The sequence below is a fragment of the Bombina bombina genome, chromosome 5 (assembly GCF_027579735.1).
Source record: "Bombina bombina isolate aBomBom1 chromosome 5, aBomBom1.pri, whole genome shotgun sequence".
NCBI classification, from domain to species: Eukaryota; Metazoa; Chordata; class Amphibia; order Anura; family Bombinatoridae; genus Bombina; species Bombina bombina.
In genome coordinates, this window is record NC_069503.1 from 1,022,639,467 (window position 1) to 1,022,662,920 (window position 23,454).

Consider the following 23,454-nt stretch of genomic DNA (forward strand, 5'->3'; position numbering starts at 1 on the left):
CAAGATGATTTATCTAATGAAGGTAGTGGGGATAGCTCTACATCCTCTCCTTCTGTGTCTACACCAGCTTTGCCCGCGCAGGCGACACCTAGCGCGCCAGTGCTTATTTCTATGCAACAATTATCAGCAGTAGTGGATAATTCTATAGCAAATCTTTTATCCAAACTGCCAGCTTTTCAGAGAAAGCGTGATTGTTCAGTTTTAAATACAGATAAAAAGGATGAACAATCAGACGCTGACGATGCCTTATCTATTTTACCCTCACATCAATCGGAATTGGCTGTGAGGGAAGGGCTGTCTGAGGGTGAAATTTCAGACTCAGGAAAAATTTCTCAACAGGCAGAACCTGATCTAGTGGCATTTAAGTTTAAGCTAGAACATCTCCGCGCTTTGCTTAAGGAGGTATAAGCTACTCTGGATGACTGTGATTCCATGGTAGTACCAGAGAAGTTGTGCAAATTGGACCAATTTTTAGAGGTCCCAGTGCACGACGACGCTTTTCCAATACCTAAGAGGGTAGCGAACATAGTGGAAAAGGAGTGGGAGAAGCCAGGTGTACCCTTTGCCCCACCTCCTATATTTAAGAAAATGTTTCCCATAGTAGACCCTAGAAGGGACGCATGGCAAACGGTCCCGAAGGTTGAGGGAGCTGTTTCAACACTAGTGAAGCGCACAACTATTCCTATAGAGGACAGCTGCGCTTTCAAAGATCCTATGGATAAAAAATTGGAAGGATTGCTTAAAAAGATTTTTGTTCAGCAAGGGTTCATCCTTCAACCAGCTACGTGTGTTATTACTGTCACTTCAGCGGCGTCCTTTTGGTTCGAAGAACTAGAAAGGTCGCTCCAGAAAGAGACTTCCTATGAAGAAGTCATGGACAGAATTCACGCATTAAAGTTAGCTAATTCCTTTATTTTGGATGGCGCCTTTCAAATAACGAAATTGGCGGCGAAAAACTCAGGTTTTGCTATTGTAGCGCGGAGGGCGCTTTGGCTAAAATACTGGTCGGCAGATGTGTCGTCCAAGACTAAGCTACTGAATATTCCTTTCAAGGGTAATAACTCCACTACCGCTAGACAAGAAGGTAACGCGGCCCAGCCCAAACCCGCTTGGAAGCCCATGCAAGGCTGGAACAAGGGTAAACAAACTAAGAAACCTGCTGCTGCTACCAAGACAGCATGAAGGGGTAGCCCCCGATCCGGGACCGGATCTGGTAGGGGGCAGACTATCTCTCTTCGCTCAGGCTTGGGCAAGAGATGTTCTGGATCCCTGGGCACTAGAGATAGTTTCCAAGGGATACCTGTTAGAATGCAAGGGACTTCCTCCAAAGGGAAGGTTCAACCTGTCTCGCTTATCTTCAGACCAGATAAAGAAACAGGCATTCTTACATTGTGTAAGAGACCTATCAAAGATGGGAGTGATAAACCCAGTCCCCTCCGGGGAACAAGGTCTAGGGTTTTACTCAAACCTGTTTGTGGTTCCCAAAAAAGAGGGAACTTTCAGGCCAATTCTGGATTTAAAGATATTAAACAAGTTCCTCAGAGTTCCATCCTTCAAGATGGAAACCATTCGGACAATCTTACTAACAATCCAGCAGGGTAAATTTTTGACTACCGTGGATCTAAAGGATGCGTATCTGCATATCCCAATCCACAAATCTCATCATCAGTTCCTGAGGTTCGCCTTTCTGGACAAACATTATCAGTTTGTGGCTCGGGTCTAGCAAAGGTGCTAGGGTCCCTTCTAGCGGTCCTAAGACCGAGGGGCATCGCTGTAGCACCTTATCTAGACGACATCCTAATCCAAGCGTCGTCTCTTTCCAAAGCGAGGGCTCATACAGACATTGTGTTGGCTTTTCTCAGATCTCACGGGTGGAAGGTGAACATAGAAAAAAGTTCACTGTCACCGTCCACAAGGGTTCCTTTTCTGGGAACAATAATAGATTCTGTGGAAATGAAGATCTTTCTCACAGACGTCAGAAAGACAAAGCTTCTAAAAGCTTGTCGAGTTCTTCACTCTATTCCTCAACCCTCCATAGCTCAATGCATGGAAGTAATAGGACTAATGGTCGCAGCAATGGATGTGGTTCCTTTTGCTCAAATTCATCTAAGACCATTACAGCTGTGCATGCTCAATCAGTGGAATGGGGACTATACAGACTTGTCTCCCCAAATTCAAGTAGACCAGGTAACCAGGGACTCGCTTCTCTGGTGGTTGACCCAGGATCACCTGTCTCAGGGAATGAGTTTCCGCAGACCGGAGTGGGTCATCGTCACGACCGACGCCAGCCTCTTGGGGTGGGGCGCGGTCTGGGACTCTCTGAAAGCTCAGGGCCTATGGTCGCGGGAAGAGTCGCTTCTCCCGATAAACATTTTGGAACTAAGAGCTATATTCAATGCGCTCCTGGCTTGGCCTCAGCTAGCAGAAGCCAGGTTCATAAGATTTCAGTCGGACAACATAACGACTGTTGCGTACATCAATCATCAGGGGGGAACAAAGAGTTCCCTAGCGATGAAGGAAGTAACCAAGATAATCCAATGGGCAGAGAATCACTCCTGCCATCTATCTGCTATTCACATTCCAGGAGTAGACAACTGGGAGGCGGACTATTTGAGTCGTCAGACTTTCCATCCGGGGGAGTGGGAACTCCATCCGGAGGTCTTTGCTCAGTTAACCCAATTATGGGGCATTCCATACATGGATCTAATGGCGTCCCGTCAGAACTTCAAGATTCCTTGCTACGGGTCCAGGTCCAGGGATCCCAAGGCGACTCTAGTGGATGCATTAGTGGCGCCTTGGTCGTTCAACCTAGCATATATGTTTCCTCTCCTCCCCAGGCTCATAGCCAGGATCAAACAGGAGAAGGCCTCTGTGATTCTGATAGCTCCTGCGTGGCCACGCAGGACTTGGTATGCAGACCTGGTGAATATGTCATCGGCTCCACCATGGAAGCTACCTTTGAGACAGGACCTTCTAGTACAAGGTCCATTCGAACATCCCAATCTAGTTTCTCTGCAGCTGACTGCTTGGATATTGAACGCTTGATTTTATCCAAGCGTGGGTTTTCAAATTCTGTGATTGATACTATGGTCCAAGCCAGAAAACCTGTGACTAGAAAGATTTACCATAAAATATGGAAAAAATATATCTGTTGGTGTGAATCCAAAGGATTCTCCTGGAGTAAGATTAAAATTCCAAAGATTCTCTCCTTTCTCCAAGAAGGTTTGGATAAAGGATTGTCAGCTAGTTCTCTAAAAGGACAGATTTCTGCATTATCCGTCTTGTTGCACAAACGACTGGCAGCTTTGCCAGATGTACAAGCTTTTGTTCAGGCTTTGGTTAGAATCAAGCCTGTTTACAGACCCATGACTCCTCCTTGGAGTCTAAATTTAGTTCTTTCAGTTCTTCAAGGGGTTCCGTTTGAACCTTTACATTCCATAGATATTAAGTTACTATCTTGGAAAGTTCTGTTTTTGGTTGCTATTTCTTCTGCTAGAAGAGTTTCTGAATTATCTGCTTTGCAGTGTGATCCACCCTATCTGGTGTTCCATTCAGATAAGGTTGTTTTGCGTACTAAGCCTGGTTTTCTTCCAAAAGTTGTTTCCAACAAGAACATCAACCAGGAAATAGTTGTTCCTTCTTTGTGTCCGAATCCAGTTTCAAAGAAGGAACATTTATTACACAATTTAGATGTTGTTCATGCTTTAAAGTTCTATTTAGAAGCAACAAAAGATTTTAGACAAACCTCATCCTTGTTTGTCGTTTACTCTGGTAAGAGGAGAGGTCAAAAAGCTACTGCTACCTCTCTCTCTTTCTGGCTGAAAAGCATTATCCGCTTGGCTTATGAGACTGCCGGACGGCAGCCTCCTGACCGTATCACAGCTCACTCTACTAGGGCTGTGGCTTCCACATGGGCCTACAAGAACGAGGCTTCTGTTGACCAGATATGTAAGGCAGCGACTTGGTCTTCTCTGCACACTTTTGCCAAATTCTACAAATTTGATACTATCGCTTCTTCGGAGGCTATTTTTGGGAGAAAGGTTTTGCAAGCCGTGGTGCCTTCCGTTTAGGTAACCCGATTTGCTCCCTCCCTTCATCCGTGTCCTAAAGCTTTGGTATTGGTTCCCACAAGTAATGGATGACGCTGTGGACCGGACACACCAATGTTGGAGAAAACAGAATTTATGCTTACCTGATAAATTACTTTCTCCAACGGTGTGTCCGGTCCACGGCCCGCCCTGGTTTTTTTAATCAGGTTGAAAAAATTTTCTTTATACACTACAGTCACCACGGCACCCTATAGTTTCTCCTTTTTCTCCTAACCGTCGGTCGAATGACTGGGGGGCGGAGCCAGAGGGGGAGCTATATGGACAGCTCTTGCTGTGTGCTCTCCTTGCCTTTCCCTGTGGGGGAGAACATTTCCCACAAGTAATGAATGACGCCGTGGACCGGACACACCGTTGGAGAAAGTAATTTATCAGGTAAGCATAAATTTTTTTCCACTGAAACAAAAGCAAAATTATACACTTGGACTTTCAGTAAATTTGTATTGATTAGATATTTCTCTTGTTAAGTGTATCCAGTCCACGGATCATCCATTACTTATGGAATATTCTCCTTCCCAACAGGAAGTTGCAAGAGGATCACCCACAGCAGAGCTGCTATATAGCTCCTCCCCTAACTGTCATATCCAGTCATTTTCTTGCAAGCCTCAACCAAGTTGGAGGTTGTAAGAGGACTGTGGTGTTTTATACTTAGTTTATTCTTCAATCAAAAGTTTGTTATTTTTAAATGGTGCCGGAGTGTACTGTTTATCTCAGGCAGTATTTAGAAGAAGAATCTGCCTGTGTTTTCTATGATCTTAGCAGAAGTAACTAAGATCCATGGCTGTTCTCACATATTCTGAGGAGTGAGGTAACTTCAGAGAGGGAATGGCGTGCAGGTTTTCCTGCAATAAGGTATGTGCAGATAATATTTTTCTAGGGATGGAATTTGCTAGAAAATGCTGCTGATACCGAACTAATGTAAGTAAAGCCTTAAATGCAGTGAGAGCTACTGGTATCAGGCTTATTAATAGAGATGCATACTCTTATAAAAATGTAATATAAAACGTTTGCTGGCATGTTTAATCGTTTTTATATGTATTTGGTGATAAAACTTATTGGGGCCTAGTTTTTTTCCACATGGCTGGCTTGAATTTGGCCTAGTAACAGTTTTCCTTAGGCTTTCCACTGTTGTAATATGAGTGGGAGGGGCCTTTTTTTTAGTGCTTTCTGTGCAGCTAAAAATACTGACAGAGACATTCAGTTTCCCTCTGCATGATCCAGGACATCTCTGGAGGGCTCAAAAGGCTTCAAAGTCGTTTTTGAGGGAGGTAAAAAGCCACAGTAGAGCTGTGGCAGTTGTTGTGATTGTTTAAAAAAAACAACAAGAAAAAAAAAAAAAGTTTTTGTCTTTTATTATTCCAGTTTGGGTATAAAGGGGTTAATCATCCATTTGCAAGTGGGTGCAATGCTCTGCTAACTTGTTACATACACTGTAAAAATTTCGTTAGTGTAACTGCCTTTTTTCACTGTTATTTCAAATTTTGACAAAATTTGTGTTTCTTAAAGGTGCAGTAACGTTTTTTATATTGCTTGTAAACTTGTTTAAAGTGTTTTCCAAGCTTGCTAGTCTCATTGCTAGTCTGTTTAAACATGTCTGACACAGAGGAAACTACTTGTTCATTATGTTTGAAAGCCATGGTGGAGCCCCATAAGAGAATGTGTACTAAATGTATTGATTTCACCTTAAACAGTAAAGATCAGTCTTTAACTATAAAAGAAATATCACCAGAAGATTCTGACGAGGGGGAAGTTATGCCGACTAACTCTCCCCACGTGTCAGACCCTTCGCCTCCCGCTCAGGGGATGCACGCTAATATGGCGCCAATTACATCAGGGACGCCCATAGCAATTACCTTGCAGGACATGGCTGCAATCATGAATAATACCCTGTCAGAGGTATTATCCAGGTTGCCTGAATTAAGAGGCAAGCGCGATTGCTCTGGGGTTAGGAGAAATACAGAGCGCGCAGATGCTGTAAGGGCCATGTCTGATACTGCGTCTCAATATGCAGATCATGAGGACGGAGAGCTTCAGTCTGTGGGTGACATCTCTGATTCGGGGAAACCTGATTCAGAGATTTCTAATTTTAAATTTAAGCTTGAGAACCTCCGTGTGTTGCTTGCGGAGGTATTAGCTGCTCTGAATGACTAACACAGTTGCAGTACCAGAGAAATTGTGTAGGCTGGATAAATACTATGCGGTACCGGTGTGTACTGATGTTTTTCCTATATCTAAAAGGCTTACAGAAATTATTAGCAAGGGGTGGGATAGACCGGGTGTGCCTTTTTCCCCACCTCCTATATTTAGAAAAATGTTTCCAATAGACGCCACTACACGGGACTTATGGCAGACGGTCCCTAAGGTGGAGGGAGCAGTTTCTACTTTAGCAAAGCGTACTACTATCCCGGTTGAGGGCAGTTGTGCTTTTTCAGATCCAATGGATAAAAAAATTGAAGGGTTACCTTAAGAAAATGTTTATTCAACAAGGTTTTATTTTACAGCCCCTTGCATGCATTGCGCCTGTCACGGCCGCGGCGGCATTCTGGTTTGAGGCCCTGGAAGAGGCCATCCATACAGCTCCATTGACTGAAATTATTGACAAGCTTAGAACACTTAAGCTAGCTAACTCATTTGTTTCTGATGCCATTGTTCATTTGACTAAACTAACGGCTAAGAATTCCGGATTCACCATCCAAGCGCGTAGGGCGCTATGGCTTAAATCCTGGTCAGCTGACGTGACTTCGAAGTCTAAATTACTCAACATTCTTTTCAAGGGGCAGACCTTATTCGGGCCTGGTTTGAAGGAAATTATTGCTGACATTACTGGAGGTAAGGGTCACACCCTTCCTCAGGACAGGGCCAAAGCAAAGGCCAAACAGTCTAATTTTCGTGCCTTTCGAAATTTCAAGGCAGGTGCAGCATCAACTTCCTCCGCTTCAAAACAAGAGGGAACTTTTGCTCAATCTAAGCAGGCCTGGAAGCCTAAAGAAGATTTAATTACGCTAATTGCAGAGAACTGCAACTAGGTAATTAACCACTGCTGCGCTATCTATACAGACAGCTGAATGAGTGCAGTAACCAAAAAAGTGAAGAGGTTAAATTTAAATTTAAAATTATTTTTAATGGCTTATATTTGATCCCTATAGGTAAAAGCACATATAATATTAAATACTACACATATACAATAAAATCCAGTACATAAAAATATACAATAAACATATACAACAAATACAATAAAATCACAACAATATAGCAAATATTATAATTGATAAAAAAGGGTGGGGAAGCACGAGCAAAGGCACAGTCTCTTTGGAAGAAATGGTCCGTTTGTTAAAAGTCTTTTAGGAAAAAGGGTTTTTTTGTTGTGCCAGTTGATGAGTTAAAATAAGCAGAAAGGGCGTCAAGCAAGCTCCTGGTGGATTAGTAGCCAGCGAGAAAGCTAAGTGATAGGGCGAGAAGAAGGATATAACAATCCTTTAAACAATATGGAGATACAAAAAAACATAAGGTGCACACTTTTACTTACACCAGATGTTTAGGAACTGTCTCAGGGGGCTCCTCTCAGGGCGAACCGCTTGTATTTTCTCAGCGTGTCCCCAGGGTTTTATTGCAGACAGAGGTCCTTTGCGTCTATTGCTGTTTTAACCAGCCTCCAGAAAGCTCAGCCCGCTTTACGGAACTTCAAAATTGCAAGGCGCTCCTGTACGCCAAAACAGAAACTTCAGGCTATGGAAGCCCCAAACATCCAAAGTACTAAGCAACGCGTTTCGGCTGATTCACAGCCTTTCTCAAGCTCAATACTGATGTTATCGAAACTACAACCTTTATACGCTCCCACTTAAAGGGATATTTTCATTGAAAAAGTTCATGTTTGTACGGACAGGGATACTAGCAACTTTGCACCTTTTGAACATCATGCAGTACATTAACAATTTAGAAATTCATATACATTCATAAATTAATATGCATTTATAAGGTAATACATGAATAAAAAATACGAACAGGAACATATAATGTTAACTTGAACAGGTGATTTAATCTTTGATTCTTATAAAAGAGGGTCATTATTATAATCTTTTGTTATTTATATCTAATATTAGATCACTTTTATAATCTCACTAGATCGTCACTCTAGAATACCTATTTTGATAACGTTGGGATTTTTTATTATACTTTAAAATCACTATTGTTAGATATACCTAAAACGACTCCCTATTTCATAATGAGTATGATTGATCCTATTATGCCTGTTATATAAACAGGATGAATAATTAGATATTAAAAAACCTATATATAAATCAGAATTCAAATAGTGAACTATAATAGGAGGCCCTATGCTACATATATGTATATATATGATTTTGGAGAGTACTAGATGTTTTGGTGATGGGCAAAATTATATATACAATCTTCAAGGAATAGACAAGGAATAGACTCCTATGTGGGATATACAAGGTATATGTGGAGCAAAATATCCTGCTGTGGGCACTTCTAAGTGGGGTGCAGTATATCTGTCAAAAAATTCTTAATTAGAGGACTCATGGATGGAGAAAACTAAAATATAAAATGAGTATAAACTTATAGCCTTTCATTAAGTTATTCCTGACTTAATCTCGGATTAAATTATTATTATTTTGCAACATATAGAGTTTGGAAAACTAAAACTTGAATTCTAAAAAAAATTTTAAAATTATAACTCAAATTTAAAATTCAATAATGTAAAATTCATTTTTGTATTATTTTATTTTATTTCAGATAGCAATTTAGGTCTAATTCTAAATTCAGACCTTGGGGTGTAAGGGAACCCATCTGGAAAATCCACTTTCCTTCTCTTTTCAGGATTTCGTTATGTAGATCTCCTCCTCTCCAGTGTTTAGAGACTTTATCAATGCCCATATAGCTAAAATGTTTGAGATTTGCACTATTGCATATTGCAAAATGCTTTGGTATTGGGAGGTCCTTATAGCGGTCCTTACTATGTTGTTCTATTGACAGGATGTGCTCCCTTATCCTGTCACGTAGGGGTCTTTCTGACTCTCCTATATATTGGGCCCCACAACTGCACTCTATCATATATATCACATTTCTATCTATACATCTGATCATATGAGATATTTTAAACACTTCTCCTGTTGAATTGGACTTAACTTCCTTCTTTTTTAGACCATATTGGCAAGATTTACACTTGTGACAAGGGAAAAAACCTTTAAGGTTCTTCCCCCAAAGGTCTTTCTTCTTTTTTTCATGTTTCTTTTTCAAATCCGAAGGTGCCAGTCTCATTTTTAAATTTTGTGCTTTCTTATAGACTATTTGAGGTTTATTAGGAATCAGAGGGCCTAGCTTATCATCTAATTTTAAAACTCCCCAATGTTTCTTCAGAATTTTTTCTATTATATTTTTATTGCCACTATATGTTGTAATGAAGGGTATAAACATAGAAGTATCATTTGCAGTTCCAATTTTTTTGATATTTTTATTTTTGTTGTTTTTACTATCTGCTAATATTTCTTCCCTATCCAGGTCTCGTACACTTTTTATGGTTTCCTCCAAGGCATCAATAGAATACCCTCTCTCTATAAATTTATTTTTTAAAATTGTTGATTGGGCATCATAATCTGTCAAGATACAATTTTTTCTCATTCTCAGGAACTGTCCTTTTGGAATATTCTTTTTCCACTGGGAATGGTGACAGCTCATTTGGTGAATGTAGTTATTCGCATCCACATGTTTAAAATGAGTTCTAGAGTTCAACTTGTTTTCCCTTATACAAATTTCTAAATCTAAAAATTGTATATTAGTATGACTTTTTTCCCAGGTGAACTTTAAATTTTTGTCATTTGTATTCATAGATAAAATAAAGTTGTCTAGGCTTTCTTCATTTCCATGCCAAATCATAAATATATCGTCTATATACCTTCTATAGGTGACCAGGTTTGCCCCATCTGGCTCTCTTCTAGAAATCTCTTTTCCCATAAGCCCATGAATAAATTAGCATAACTGGGGGCAAACCTGGTCCCCATAGCGGTCCCCTGTTCTTGGTTGTAGAATGTATCCATAAAAGAAAAATAATTCTGCCTTAAAATAAAGTCTATGCAATCTATGATAAAATTCTTTTGTTCATTGGGTATCTGTTCATCTAATTCTAAAAAATACTTAATAGCCTCCAAACCATCCTGGTGGGATATGCAAGTATAAAGTGAAGTGACATCACATGTTACAAGTAAATCTCCTTCCTGCCAATCCATAGCCTTAAGTATATTCAATATATCTTTTGAGTCCTTTAAATAGGAAGGTAAATTTTTCACATATTGTTGCAAAAATAGGTCTATATACTCGGAGAGATTTGATGTGATTGAATTGATCCCTGAGATAATTGGCCTCCCTGGTGGCTTTTCCAGAGATTTATGAATCTTAGGGAGGCTATATAAAAGAGGTATTTTAGGGTGATCTATTAATAAATAGTTTTTTTCTTTTTCAGTTAAAATTTCTTTTTTAAAACCCAAATCTAAAAGTTCCTTCAAGGAATCCATATATTGCACTGTTGGATCAGAATTTAATTTCTTATAAGTCTTTCCATCCTTTAAAATATTATGACACATCTCTGTATATTGGGTACTAGTTAAAATCACAATCCCCCCCCCTTTATCTGCGGGTTTTATTATTAAATCATCATCTTTCTCAAGTTCCCGTATGACCTTCAATTGTTTGTTACTTAAATTGTTTTTCACTTTATCAATTTTTCTTTTATTTATATTTTCAATATCTTTTAATATTATTTTTCAAAAGTCTCCACTTGTGGGCCTTTATCATACTTTGGATAAAAGCGTGATTTTTCTCTTAAATTGGTGTGTTTGAAATTGTCCTGAGATACCTGATCCTGTTAAGTTGAGGTTCATTTCTTAAATACCAACGTTTAATAGTCAATTTACGGATAAATTTGTGAGCATCTATATATGTACCAAATTTATCCAACTTTGCCGTAGGGGCAAAGGTGAGACCCTTACTAAGAACATCTTCTTGCATTTTGTCTAGTACTTTCCCACTTAAGTTAAAAATTCCCTTGTTAGTACTATTATCTCTATTTATGATTTTTTTGTTTTTTTTGGCCATTCTTGATCCTCCTCTAATTCCTCTCATTCTGAGGGCCTTCTTTTTCTCCCTTCTCTTTGTGGCAATTGTTTTGGGTCTTTTTCTCCTGTTAAGTGTGGTCAGTCCACGGGTCATCATTACTTCTGGGATATTATCTCCTCCCCTACAGGAAGTGCAAGAGGATTCACCCAGCAGAGCTGCTATATAGCTCCTCCCCTCTACGTCACCCCCAGTCATTCTCTTGCACCCAACGAATAGATAGGATGTGTGAGAGGACTGTGGTGATTTTAATTAGTTTATTACCTTCAATCAAAAGTTTGTTATTTTATAATAGCACCGGAGTGTGTTATTCATTCTCTGGTAGAATTTGAAGAAGAATCTACCTGAGTTTTTTCTATGATTTTAGCCGGAGTAGTTAAGATCATATTGCTGTTTCTCGGCCATCTGAGGAGAGGTAAATTTCAGATCAGGGGACAGCGGGCAGATTAATCTGCAAAGAGGTATGTAGCAGTTTATTATTTTCTGACATGGAATTGATGAGAAAATCCTGCCATACCGTTATAATGTAAACTCAGCCTTAAATACAGTAGATGTATCTGGTATCAGGCTGTCATGTATGTATATTTTACACTTCAGTATTCTGGGGAATGGTACTTCACTGGATTTATACTGTATGCATAGGCTTAACCTAATTTGCAGGGACTTGCAATAGGTTTTTAAATAACAATTAATTTATTGAGGTTAAACGTTTTTTGCTGGCATGTAAAATCGTTTATTTCTCTGAGGTACTGGGTGAAAAAATGTTTTGGGCACTGTTTTTTCCACTTGGCAATAGTTTTGTTTAAATTTAAACAGTTTACTGATCTCTCTCACTGTTATGTGTGAGGGGGAGGGGCCATTTTTGGCGCTTTTACTACGCATCAAAAAACTCAGTCAGAGGCTCATTTTCTTCCTGCATGATCCGGTTCATCTCTACAGAACTCAGGGATCTTCAAAGCTTGTTTTGAGGGAGGTAATCTTTCACAGCAGAGCTGTGAAGATTGTAGTTGACTGTGATAAAAAACGTTTATTTGTGTATTTTTTCTGCTGTCAGGGTTAGTTATCCTTTGCTAATGGGATCAATCCTTTGCTAAAATTGTATATTTCTTACAAAGATTTGATGCTATAATTTATTTACTGTCATAATTTTTTCTGTGCTTCTTATAGGCACAGTTCGTTTTCATATTATTGTAAATTACTTGAAAAGCATTTCCAAGTTGCTAGTTAATTGCTAGTGTGTTAAACATGTCTGATTCAGAGGAAGATACATGTGCTATATGTGCTAATGCCAAAGTGGAGCCCAATAGAAATTTATGTACTAACTGCATTGATGCTACTTTAAATAAAAGTCAATCTGTACAAATTGAACATATTTCACCAAACAACGAGGGGAGAGTTATGCCGACTAACTCGCCTCACGTGTCAGTACCTGCATCTCCCGCTCGGGAGGTGCGTGATATTGTAGCGCCGAGTACATCTGGGCGGCCATTACAAATCACATTACAGGATATGGCTACTGTTATGACTGAAGTTTTGGCTAAATTACCAGAACTGAGAGGTAAGCGTGATCACTCTGGGGTGAGAACAGAGTGCGCTGATAATATTAGGGCCATGTCAGACACTGCGTCACAGGTGGCAGAACATGAGGACGGAGAACTTCATTCTGTGGGTGACGGTTCTGATCCAAACAGACTGGATTCAGATATTTCAAATTTTAAATTTAAGCTGGAAAACCTCCGTGTATTACTAGGGGAGGTATTAGCGGCTCTGAATGATTGTAACACAGTTGCAATACCAGAGAAAATGTGTAGGTTGGATAGATATTTTGCGGTACCGGCGAGTACTGATGTTTTTCCTATACCTAAGAGACTTACTGAAATTGTTACTAAGGAGTGGGATAGACCCTGTGTGCCGTTCTCACCCCCTCCGATATTTAGAAAAATGTTTCCAATAGACGCCACCACACGGGACTTATGGCAGACGGTCCCTAAGGTGGAGGGAGCAGTTTCTACTTTAGCTAAGCGTACCACTATCCCGGTGGAGGATAGCTGTGCTTTTTCAGATCCAATGGATAAAAAATTAGAGGGTTACCTTAAGAAAATGTTTGTTCAACAAGGTTTTATATTGCAACCTCTTGCATGTATTGCGCCTGTCACGGCTGCAGCAGCATTTTGGTTTGAGTCTCTGGAAGAGACACTTGAATCATCTACACTAGATGAGATTACACACAAACTTAAAGCCCTTAAGTTGGCTAACTCATTTATTTCAGATGCCGTAGTACATTTAACTAAACTTACGGCTAAGAATTCCGGATTCGCCATTCAGGCACGCAGAGCACTGTGGCTAAAATCCTGGTAAGCTGATGTTACTTCTAAATCTAAATTGCTTAATATACCTTTCAAAAGGCAGACCTTATTCTGGCCCGGGTTGAAAGAGATTATCGCTGACATTACAGGAGGTAAAGGCCATGCCCTGCCTCAGGACAAAGCCAAAGCTAAGGCTAGACAGTCTAATTTTCGTTCCTTTCGTAATTTCAAAGCAGGAGCAGCATCAACTTCCTCTGCACCAAAACAGGAAGGAGCTGTTGCTCGCTACAGACAAGGCTGGAAACCTAACCAGTCCTGGAACAAGGGCAAGCAGGCCAGGAAACCTGCTGCTGCCCCTAAGACAGCATGAATCGAGGGCCCCCGATCCGGGACCGGATCTAGTGGGGGGCAGACTTTCTCTCTTCGCCCAGGCTTGGGCAAGAGATGTTCAGGATCCCTGGGCGTTAGAGATCATATCTCAGGGATACCTTCTGGACTTCAAATCCTCTCCCCCAAGAGGGAGATTTCATCTGTCAAGGTTGTCAACAAACCAAACAAAGAAGGAAGCGTTTCTACGCTACGTACAAGATCTTTTATTAATGGGAGTGATCCATCCAGTTCCGCGGTCGGAACAAGGACAAGGGTTTTACTCAAATCTGTTTGTAGTTCCCAAGAAAGAGGGAACTTTCAGGCCAATCTTGGATTTAAAGATCCTAAACAAATTCCTAAGAGTTCCATCGTTCAAGATGGAAACTATTCGAACAATTTTGCCCATGATCCAAGAGGGTCAGTACATGACCACAGTGGATTTAAAGGATGCTTACCTTCACATACCGATTCACAGAAATCATTACCGGTATCTAAGGTTTGCCTTTCTAGACAGGCATTACCAGTTTGTAGCTCTTCCATTCGGATTGGCTACGGCTCCAAGAATCTTCACAAAGGTTCTGGGTACTCTTCTGGCGTTACTAAGACCGCAAGGAATTTCGGTATCTCCGTACCTAGACGACATTCTGATACAAGCTTCAAGCTTTCAAACTGCCAAGTCTCATACAGAGTTAGTACTGGCATTTCTAAGGTCTCATGGATGGAAGGTGAACGAAAAGAAGAGTTCTCTCTTTCCACTCACAAGAGTTCCCTTCTTGGGGACTCTGATAGATTCTGTAGAAATGAAGATTTACCTGACAGAAGACAGGTTAACAAAGCTTCAAAATGCATGCCGTGTCCTTCATTCCATTCAACACCCGTCAGTAGCTCAATGCATGGAGGTGATCGGATTAATGGTAGCGGCAATGGACATAGTCCCCTTTGCACGCCTACATCTCAGACCGCTGCAATTGTGCATGCTAAGTCAGTGGAATGGGGATTACTCAGATTTGTCCCCCACTCTGAATCTGAATCAAGAGACCAGAAATTCTCTTCTATGGTGGCTTTATCGGCCACATCTGTCCAGGGGGATGCCATTCAGCAGGCCAGACTGGACAATTGTAACAACAGACGCCAGCCTACTAGGTTGGGGCGCTGTCTGGAATTCTCTGAAGGCTCAGGGATTATGGAATCAGGAGGAGAGTCTCCTTCCAATAAACATTCTGGAATTGAGAGCAGTTCTCAATGCCCTTCTGGCTTGGCCCCAGTTAACAACTCGGGGGTTCATCAGGTTTCAGTCGGACAACATCACGACTGTAGCTTACATCAACCATCAGGGAGGGACAAGAAGCTCCCTAGCAATGATGGAAGTATCAAAGATAATTCGCTGGGCAGAGTCTCACTCTTGCCACCTGTCTGCAATCCACATCCCGGGAGTGGAGAACTGGGAGGCGGATTTCTTAAGTCGTCAGACTTTTCATCTGGGGGAGTGGGAACTTCATCCGGAGGTCTTTGCCCAAATACTTCGACGTTGGGGCAAAACAAAGATAGATCTCATGGCGTCTCGTCAGAACGCCAAGCTTCCTCGCTACGGGTCCAGATCCAGGGATCCGGGAGCTGTTCTGATAGATGCTCTGACAGCACCTTGGACCTTCAAGATGGCTTATGTGTTTCCACCCTTCCCGATGCTTCCTCGATTGATTGCCAGAATCAAACAGGAGAGAGCATCAGTGATTCTAATAGCACCTTCATGGCCACGCAGGACTTGGTATGCAGATCTAGTGGACATGTCATCCTGTCCGCCTTGGTCTCTACCTCTGAAACAGGACCTTCTGATCCAGGGTCCATTCAAACATCAAAATCTAACTTCTCTGAAGCTGACTGCTTGGAAATTGAACGCTTGATTTTATCAAAACGTGGGTTATTGATACCTTAATACAGGCTAGGAAGCCTGTTACCAGAAGGATTTACCATAAAATATGGCGTAAATACTTATATTGGTGCGAATCCAAGAGTTACTCATGGAGTAAGGTTAGGATTCCAAGGATATTGTCTTTTCTACAAGAAGGTTTAGAAAAGGGTTTATCCGCTAGTTCCTTAAAGGGACAGATTTCAGCTCTGTCCATTCTTTTACACAAACGTCTGTCAGAAGTTCAGGACGTTCAAGCTTTTTGTCAGGCTTTAGCTAGGATCAAGCCTGTGTTTAAAACTGTTGCTCCGCCATGGAGTTTGAACTTAGTTCTTAATGTTTTACAGGGTGTTCCGTTTGAACCCCTTCATTCCATTGATATCAAGTTGTTATCTTGGAAAGTTCTTTTTTTAATGGCTATTTCCTCGGCTTGAAGAGTCTCTGAGTTATCTGCCTTACATTGTGATTCTCCTTATCTGATTTTTCATTCAGACAAGGTAGTTCTGCGTACTAAACCTGGGTTCCTACCTAAGGTGGTCACTATCAGGAATATCAATCAAGAGATTGTTGTTCCATCTTTGTGTCCTAATCCTTCCTCGAAGAAGGAACGTCTGCTACACAATCTAGATGTAGTCCGTGCCCTGAAATTTTATCTACAGGCAACTAAGGATTTTCGTCAAACGTCTTCCCTGTTTGTCGTTTATTCTGGCCAGAGGAGAGGTCAAAAAGCTTCGACTACCTCTCTCTCTTTTTGGCTTCGTAGCATAATACGATTAGCCTATGAGACTGCTGGACAGCAGCCTCCTGAAAGAATTACAGCTCATTCTACTAGAGCTGTGGCTTCCACTTGGGCCTTTAAGAATGAGGCTTCTGTTGAACAGATTTGCAAGGCTGCAACTTGGTCTTCTCTTCATACTTTTTCCAAATTTTACAAATTTTACACTTTAGCTTCTTCGGAGGCTGTTTTTGGGAGAAAGGTTCTTCAGGCAGTGGTTCCCTCCGTATAAAGAGCCTGCCTGTCCCTCCCGTCATCCGTGTACTTTTGCTTTGGTATTGGTATCCCAGAAGTAATGATGACCCGTGGACTGACCACACTTAACAGGAGAAAACAAAATTTATGCTTACCTGATAAATTCATTTCTCCTGTAGTGTGGTCAGTCCACGGCCCGCCCTGTTTTTTATGGCAGGCTAAAAAATTTTTGGATTATACTCCAGTCACCACTACACCCTTGGGCTTCTCCTTTCTCGTTGGTCCTTTGGTCGAATGACTGGAGGTGACGTAGAGGGGAGGAGCTATATAGCAGCTCTGCTGGGTGAATCCTCTTGCACTTCCTGTAGGGGAGGAGATAATATCCCAGAAGTAATGATGACCCGTGGACTGACCACACTACAGGAGAAATGAATTTATCAGGTAAGCATAAATTTTGTTTTTTTGGCCTAAGTCTAAAAAATGAGAAGTTGAAGGGGAAGGTATCTGTGTATCTTTAATAGATGAATGTTTGGTTTTATCTTTAGCTTTTTGACCCTTCGGGGAATTGGTATTTGGATCAGTGTCAAGGTTACTCATTACTCCAAATCTGTTAGAAGTTTGGTTATACCCTGGAGTCCTATTGAAATTTTTAGCTGGAGACTGTTTCCAATGGGGATTGTCTCTATTCCTGATATACCCAGTGTTTCTATTCTCAAATTGCCTGTACCTCCAATCTTCCCCATTATTTCTTTCAGACCTTCTATTGTCATATTGATATTGGTTATCCTCATATTGTCTAAAATAATTATTAGGTCTTCCCCTAAATTCTTGCCTCCTATAACTCCTATTGTTATATTGATTCCAATTGCTGTAATGGTCAGAGGAATTGCCTCCATTGAAATTACCACTATTTTGGTGATAACCCCTATTGCCATAGTGGTATCCCATTCTATTCCTGTTATTTTGGAATTCTCTTTGTTCTGAATCATTTGAATGGTAGTTCTGACTATTACTACTGCTTTGTTGTATTCTGTTAGGTCTATAGGAATCATACTGTGTTTTCTGTGGATTATCAGATATTTTTAGGTGATTGTCTATTTGCCCATCACCACCATCTTTCTTTTCTAATTTATCATTATACCTCCATCTGTGGGATATATATTTATCTGCATCAGGTTTCTTTTCATGTGCTAGATAGTCCTCACGGTCTCTCTCAAATTTTTTAATTTTTATCGCTAAAATCTCCTCTTTAGTTTTATCCATAAGGGTCTTTATCTCCTTCTCTTTCACTTTATATTCTTCTAACTCCTTATATTCACTGATCTTTTCTTCTAATGAGCGTATTTCTATTTCTAATTTTTTCAGAATTTCCCCTCTGTGTTCTTTAATGAGTTTCATTAATTTAAATGAAGCCTCTTCTAGGATATCATTCCATTTGGTTTTAAATTCCATATCTTCAATTTTAAAGGAACACTCCTTTTTAATCCTTAGTCCTCTTGGGACCCTTTTGTGTTCCAAATATTTCTCTATAAATATAAACTCTGTTCTATGTTTAAACTCAGACATCATTTTAGTTTGTAATTCTTTCATTAATTCTACAAGGGTGTCTAATTTTTCAACAGTCATTCTAGTTTCTATATGAAGTTTCTCACTTGATAACAAATTATATATATCCTTATACAGATTTGTCCTATATTCAAACACATTGTCATTATTCCTAGGTTCTGCCATAATTCCTGCTGCTAAAAGGTTGGTTTAAGGGATAATACAGAACAAAAGATAAGAATATAACCTTAGCGCTGGAAAAAACAACTCAAAGCTGCAGTGAAAAAATGAAGGATTCCCTTTGTCCTTACTAACAAATGCCAAAAGAAGATTTAATTACGCTAATTGCAGAGAACTGCAACTAGGTAATTAACCACTGCTGGAAACCTAACCAGTCCTGGAACAAAGGCAAGCAGGCCAGAAAGCCTGCTGCTGCCTCTAAGACAGCATGAAGGAACGGCCCCCTATCCGGCGACGGATCTAGTAGGGGGCAGACTTTCTCTCTTCGCCCAGGCGTGGGCAAGAGATGTTCAGGATCCCTGGGCGTTGGAGATCATATCTCAGGGATATCTTCTGGACTTCAAAGCTTCCCCTCCACAAGGGAAATTTCATCTTTCAAGGCTATCTGCAAATCAGATAAAGAAAGAGACATTCCTACGCTGTGTGCAAGACCTCCTAGTTATGGGAGTGATCCATCCAGTTCCGCGGACGGAACAAGGACAGGGTTTTTATTCGAATCTGTTTGTGGTTCCCAAAAAAGAGGGAACCTTCAGACCAATTTTGGATCTAAAGATCTTAAACAAATTCCTCAGAGTTCCATCTTTCAAAATGGAAACTATTCGGACCATCCTACCCATGATCCAAGAATGTCAGTACATGACCACAGTGGACTTAAAGGATGCCTACCTTCACATACCGATTCACAAAGATCATCATCGGTTTCTAAGGTTTGCCTTTCTAAACAGGTATTACCAATTTTTTATTTGGGGTTTTATTCAAATTTCTTCATTGTACCAAAGAAGGAGAATTCCTTCAGACCAGTTCTGGATCTAAAAATATTGAATCGTTCTGTAAGGATACCAACATTCAAAATGGTAACTGTAAGGACTATCCTGCCTTTTGTTCAGCAAGAGCATTATATGTCCACAATAGATTTACAGGATGCATATCTGCATATTCCGATTCATCCAGATCACTATCAGTTTCTGAGATTCTCTTTCGTAGACAAGCATTACCAGTTTGTGGCTCTACCGTTTGGCCTAGCTACAGCCCCAAGAATTTTTACAAAGGTTCTCGGTGCCCTTCTGTCTGTAATCAGAGAACAGGGTATTGTGGTATTTCCTTATTTGGACGATATCTTGGTACTTGCTCAGTCTTCACATTTAGCAGGATCTCATACGAATCGACTTGTGTTGTTTCTTCAAGATCATGGTTGGAGGATCAATTTACCAAAAAGTTCATTGATTCCTCAGACAAGGGTAACCTTTTTAGGTTTTCAGATAGATTCAGTGTCCATGACTCTGTCTTTGACAGACAAGAGACGTTTAAAGTTGATATCAGCTTGTCGAAACCTTCAGTCACAATCATATCCTTCGGTAGCTTTATGCATGAAAATTCTAGGTCTTATGACTGCAGCATCGGACGCGATCCCCTTTGCTCGTTTTCACATGCGACCTCTTCAGCTCTGTATGCTGAACCAGTGGTGCAGGGATTACACAAAGATATCTCAATTAATATCTTTAACACCGATTGTACGACACTCTCTGATGTGGTGGACAGATCACCATCGTTTAGTTCAGGGGGCTTCTTTTGTTCTTCCGACCTGGACTGTAATTTCAACAGATGCAAGTCTGACAGGTTGGGGAGCTGTTTGGGGGTCTCTGACAGCACAAGGAGTTTGGGAATCTCAGGAGGTGAGATTACGATCAATATTTTGGAACTCGTGCAATTTTCAGAGCTCTTCAGTCATGGCCTCTTCTAAAGAGAGAATCGTTCATTCAGACAGACAATGTCACAACTGTGGCATACATCAATCATCAAGGAGGGACTCACAGTCCTCTGGCTATGAAGGAAGTATCTCGAATTCTGGTATGGGCGGAATCCAGCTCCTGTCTAGTTTCTGCGGTTCATATCCCAGGTATAGACAATTGGGAAGCGGATTATCTCAGCCGCCAAACGTTACATCCGGGCGAATGGTCTCTTCACCCAGAGGTATTTCTTCAGATTGTTCAAATGTGGGGACTTCCAGAAATAGATCTGATGGCCTCTCATCTAAACAAGAAACTTCCCAGGTATCTGTCCAGATCCAGGGATCCTCAAGCGGAAGCAGTGGATGCATTGTCACTTCCTTGGAAGTATCATCCTGCCTATATCTTTCCGCCTCTAGTTCTTCTTCCAAGAGTAATCTCCAAGATTCTGAAGGAATGCTCGTTTGTTCTGCTGGTAGCTCCAGCATGGCCTCACAGGTTTTGGTATGCGGATCTTGTCCGGATGGCCTCTTGCCAACCGTGGACTCTTCCGTTAAGACCAGACCTTTTGTCGCAAGGTCCTTTTTTCCATCAGGATCTCAAATCCTTAAATTTAAAGGTATGGAGATTGAACGCTTGATTCTTAGTCAAAGAGGTTTCTCTGACTCTGTGATTAATACTATGTTACAGGCTCGTAAATCTGTATCTAGGGAGATATATTATAGAGTCTGGAAGACTTGTATTTCTTGGTGTCTTTCTCATAATTTTTCCTGGCATTCTTTTAGAATTCCGAGAATTTTACAATTTCTTCAGGATAGTTTGGATAAAGGTTTGTCTGCAAGTTCCTTGAACGGACAAATCTCTGCTCTTTCTGTTCTTTTTCACAGAAAGATTGCTAATCTTCCTGATATTCATTGTTTTGTACAAGCTTTGGTTCGTATAAAACCTGTCATTAAGTCAATTTCTCCTCCTTGGAGTTTGAATTTGGTTCTGGGGGCTCTTCAAGCTTGAACCTATGCATTCGTTGGACATCAAATTACTTTCTTGGAAAGTTTTGTTCCTTTTGGCTATCTCTTCTGCCAGACGAGTTTCTGAATTATCTGCTCTTTCTTGTGAGTCTCCTTTTCTGATTTTTCATCAGGATAAGGCGGTGTTGCGAACTTCTTTTAAATTTTTACCTAAGGTTGTGAATTCTAACAACATTAGTAGAGAAATTGTGGTTCCTTCATTGTGTCCTAATCCTAAGAATTCTAAGGAGAGATCATTGCATTCTTTGGATGTTGTTAGAGCTTTGAAATATTATGTTGAAGCTACTAAGAATTTCCGAAAGACTTCTAATCTATTTCTTATCTTTTCCGGTTCTAGGAAAGGTCAGAAGGCCTCTGCCATTTCTTTGGCATCTTGGTTGAAATCTTTAATTCATCATGCTTATGTCGAGTCGGGTAAAACTCCGCCTCAAAGGATTACAGCTCATTCTACTAGGTCAGTTTCTACTTCCTGGGCGTTTAGGAATGAAGCTTCGGTTGATCAGATTTGCAAAGCAGCAACTTGGTCTTCTTTGCATACTTTTACTAAATTCTACCATTTTGATGTGTTTTCTTCTTCTGAAGCTGTTTTTGGTAGAAAAGTACTTCAGGCAGCTGTTTCAGTTTGAATCTTCTGCTTATAATTTAAACTTTATTTTGGGTGTGGATTATTTTTCAGCGGAATTGGCTGTCTTTATTTTATCCCTCCCTCTCTAGTGACTCTTGCGTGGAAAGATCCACATCTTGGGTAGTCATTATCCCATACGTCACTAGCTCATGGACTCTTGCTAATTACATGAAAGAAAACATAATTTATGTAAGAACTTACCTGATAAATTAATTTCTTTCATATTAGCAAGAGTCCATGAGGCCCACCCTTTTTTTGTGGTGGTTATGATTTTTTTGTATAAAGCTCAATTATTCCAATTCCTTATTTTTTTTATGCTTTCGCACTTTTTTCTTATCACCCCACTTCTTGGCTATTCATTAAACTGATTTGTGGGTGTGGTGAGGGGTGTATTTATAGGCATTTTGAGGTTTGGGAAACTTTGCCCCTCCTGGTAGGAATGTATATCCCATACGTCACTAGCTCATGGACTCTTGCTAATATGAAAGAAATGAATTTATCAGGTAAGTTCTTACATAAATTATGTTTTTAAGTTTTGATCATTAATTAACCCTGGTACAGAAGAAGCCATCTTCCATAGGGACCAGATCTATAACCTAGTCACTCTCAGCCAAACTGGAGAAAGAAGGATCATTTTTTTCAAGTTAATCTTTTGGATCAAGAGAAGATGCAGTAGGGCCTGATCTATGCCGTTCTGAGCCTCCAAGAAGGAGTCACCATAACATATATTTTAAATGTTTGTGGATCGCTATCCTTGATTACATTGCAATTCTATCCCGACATCCTCAAATCTTTCTTAAGTTAAATCGAAAAGCTGTGCAAGGCAGTCTCTTTTTCTTTTCTTTTTTGTCACAAGTAACATTTGGTCAGAATTATTTTGCAAATGTTGCTTCAGTACTAGGAAATATCTTTCCTTCTCCACCTTTCAAGTGACTGGCAATAACACATTAGTGACAATTTGTACATTATCATTAGAATAGACATATTTGTGTAAATGTAAATCATTTCTAGTTGTTGCCTAAGAAGAGCTATGTAAACTCCTCCTTAAAGGGATAGGAAAGTTAAAATTAACTTGCATGATACAAATAGAGCATGTATTTTTAAGACACTTTTAATTTCACTTCTATTTTAAAATGTGCTTCATTCTCTTGGTATTCCTTGTTGAAAAATAATATCCTACACTAGTGAGAACTAGTTGCTGATTGGTGGCTGCACATATTTGTCTCTTGTGATTGGCTAACTAGTTGTGTTCAGCTAGCTGCTATAAGTGCAATGATTTTCCCTCAGCGAAGGATAACAAGATAATGAAGCAAATTTGATAATAGAAGTAAATTGGAAAGTTCTTTTTTAATATTGTATTTTCTATCCAAATCATGAAACAAAACAATTTGGGGTTTCCTGTCCCTTGGCCTACTTTCATGTATATCATACCACAGTCATTTTTTTGTGTGCCATTTATTGTTTGGGACAGTCCTTTTTCTTCTTTTCTTTTACCAAATAATTG

At 40.2% G+C, this 23,454-nt stretch overlaps 1 protein-coding gene across 3 annotated transcripts in view; it reads left to right on the top strand.

Moving 5' to 3' along the window:
• OXR1 (oxidation resistance 1) overlaps window positions 1-23,454 on the top strand; it is a 420,839-nt gene that overhangs the window by 349,789 nt on the left and 47,596 nt on the right. The gene's annotated exons all lie outside the window — the stretch shown is intronic.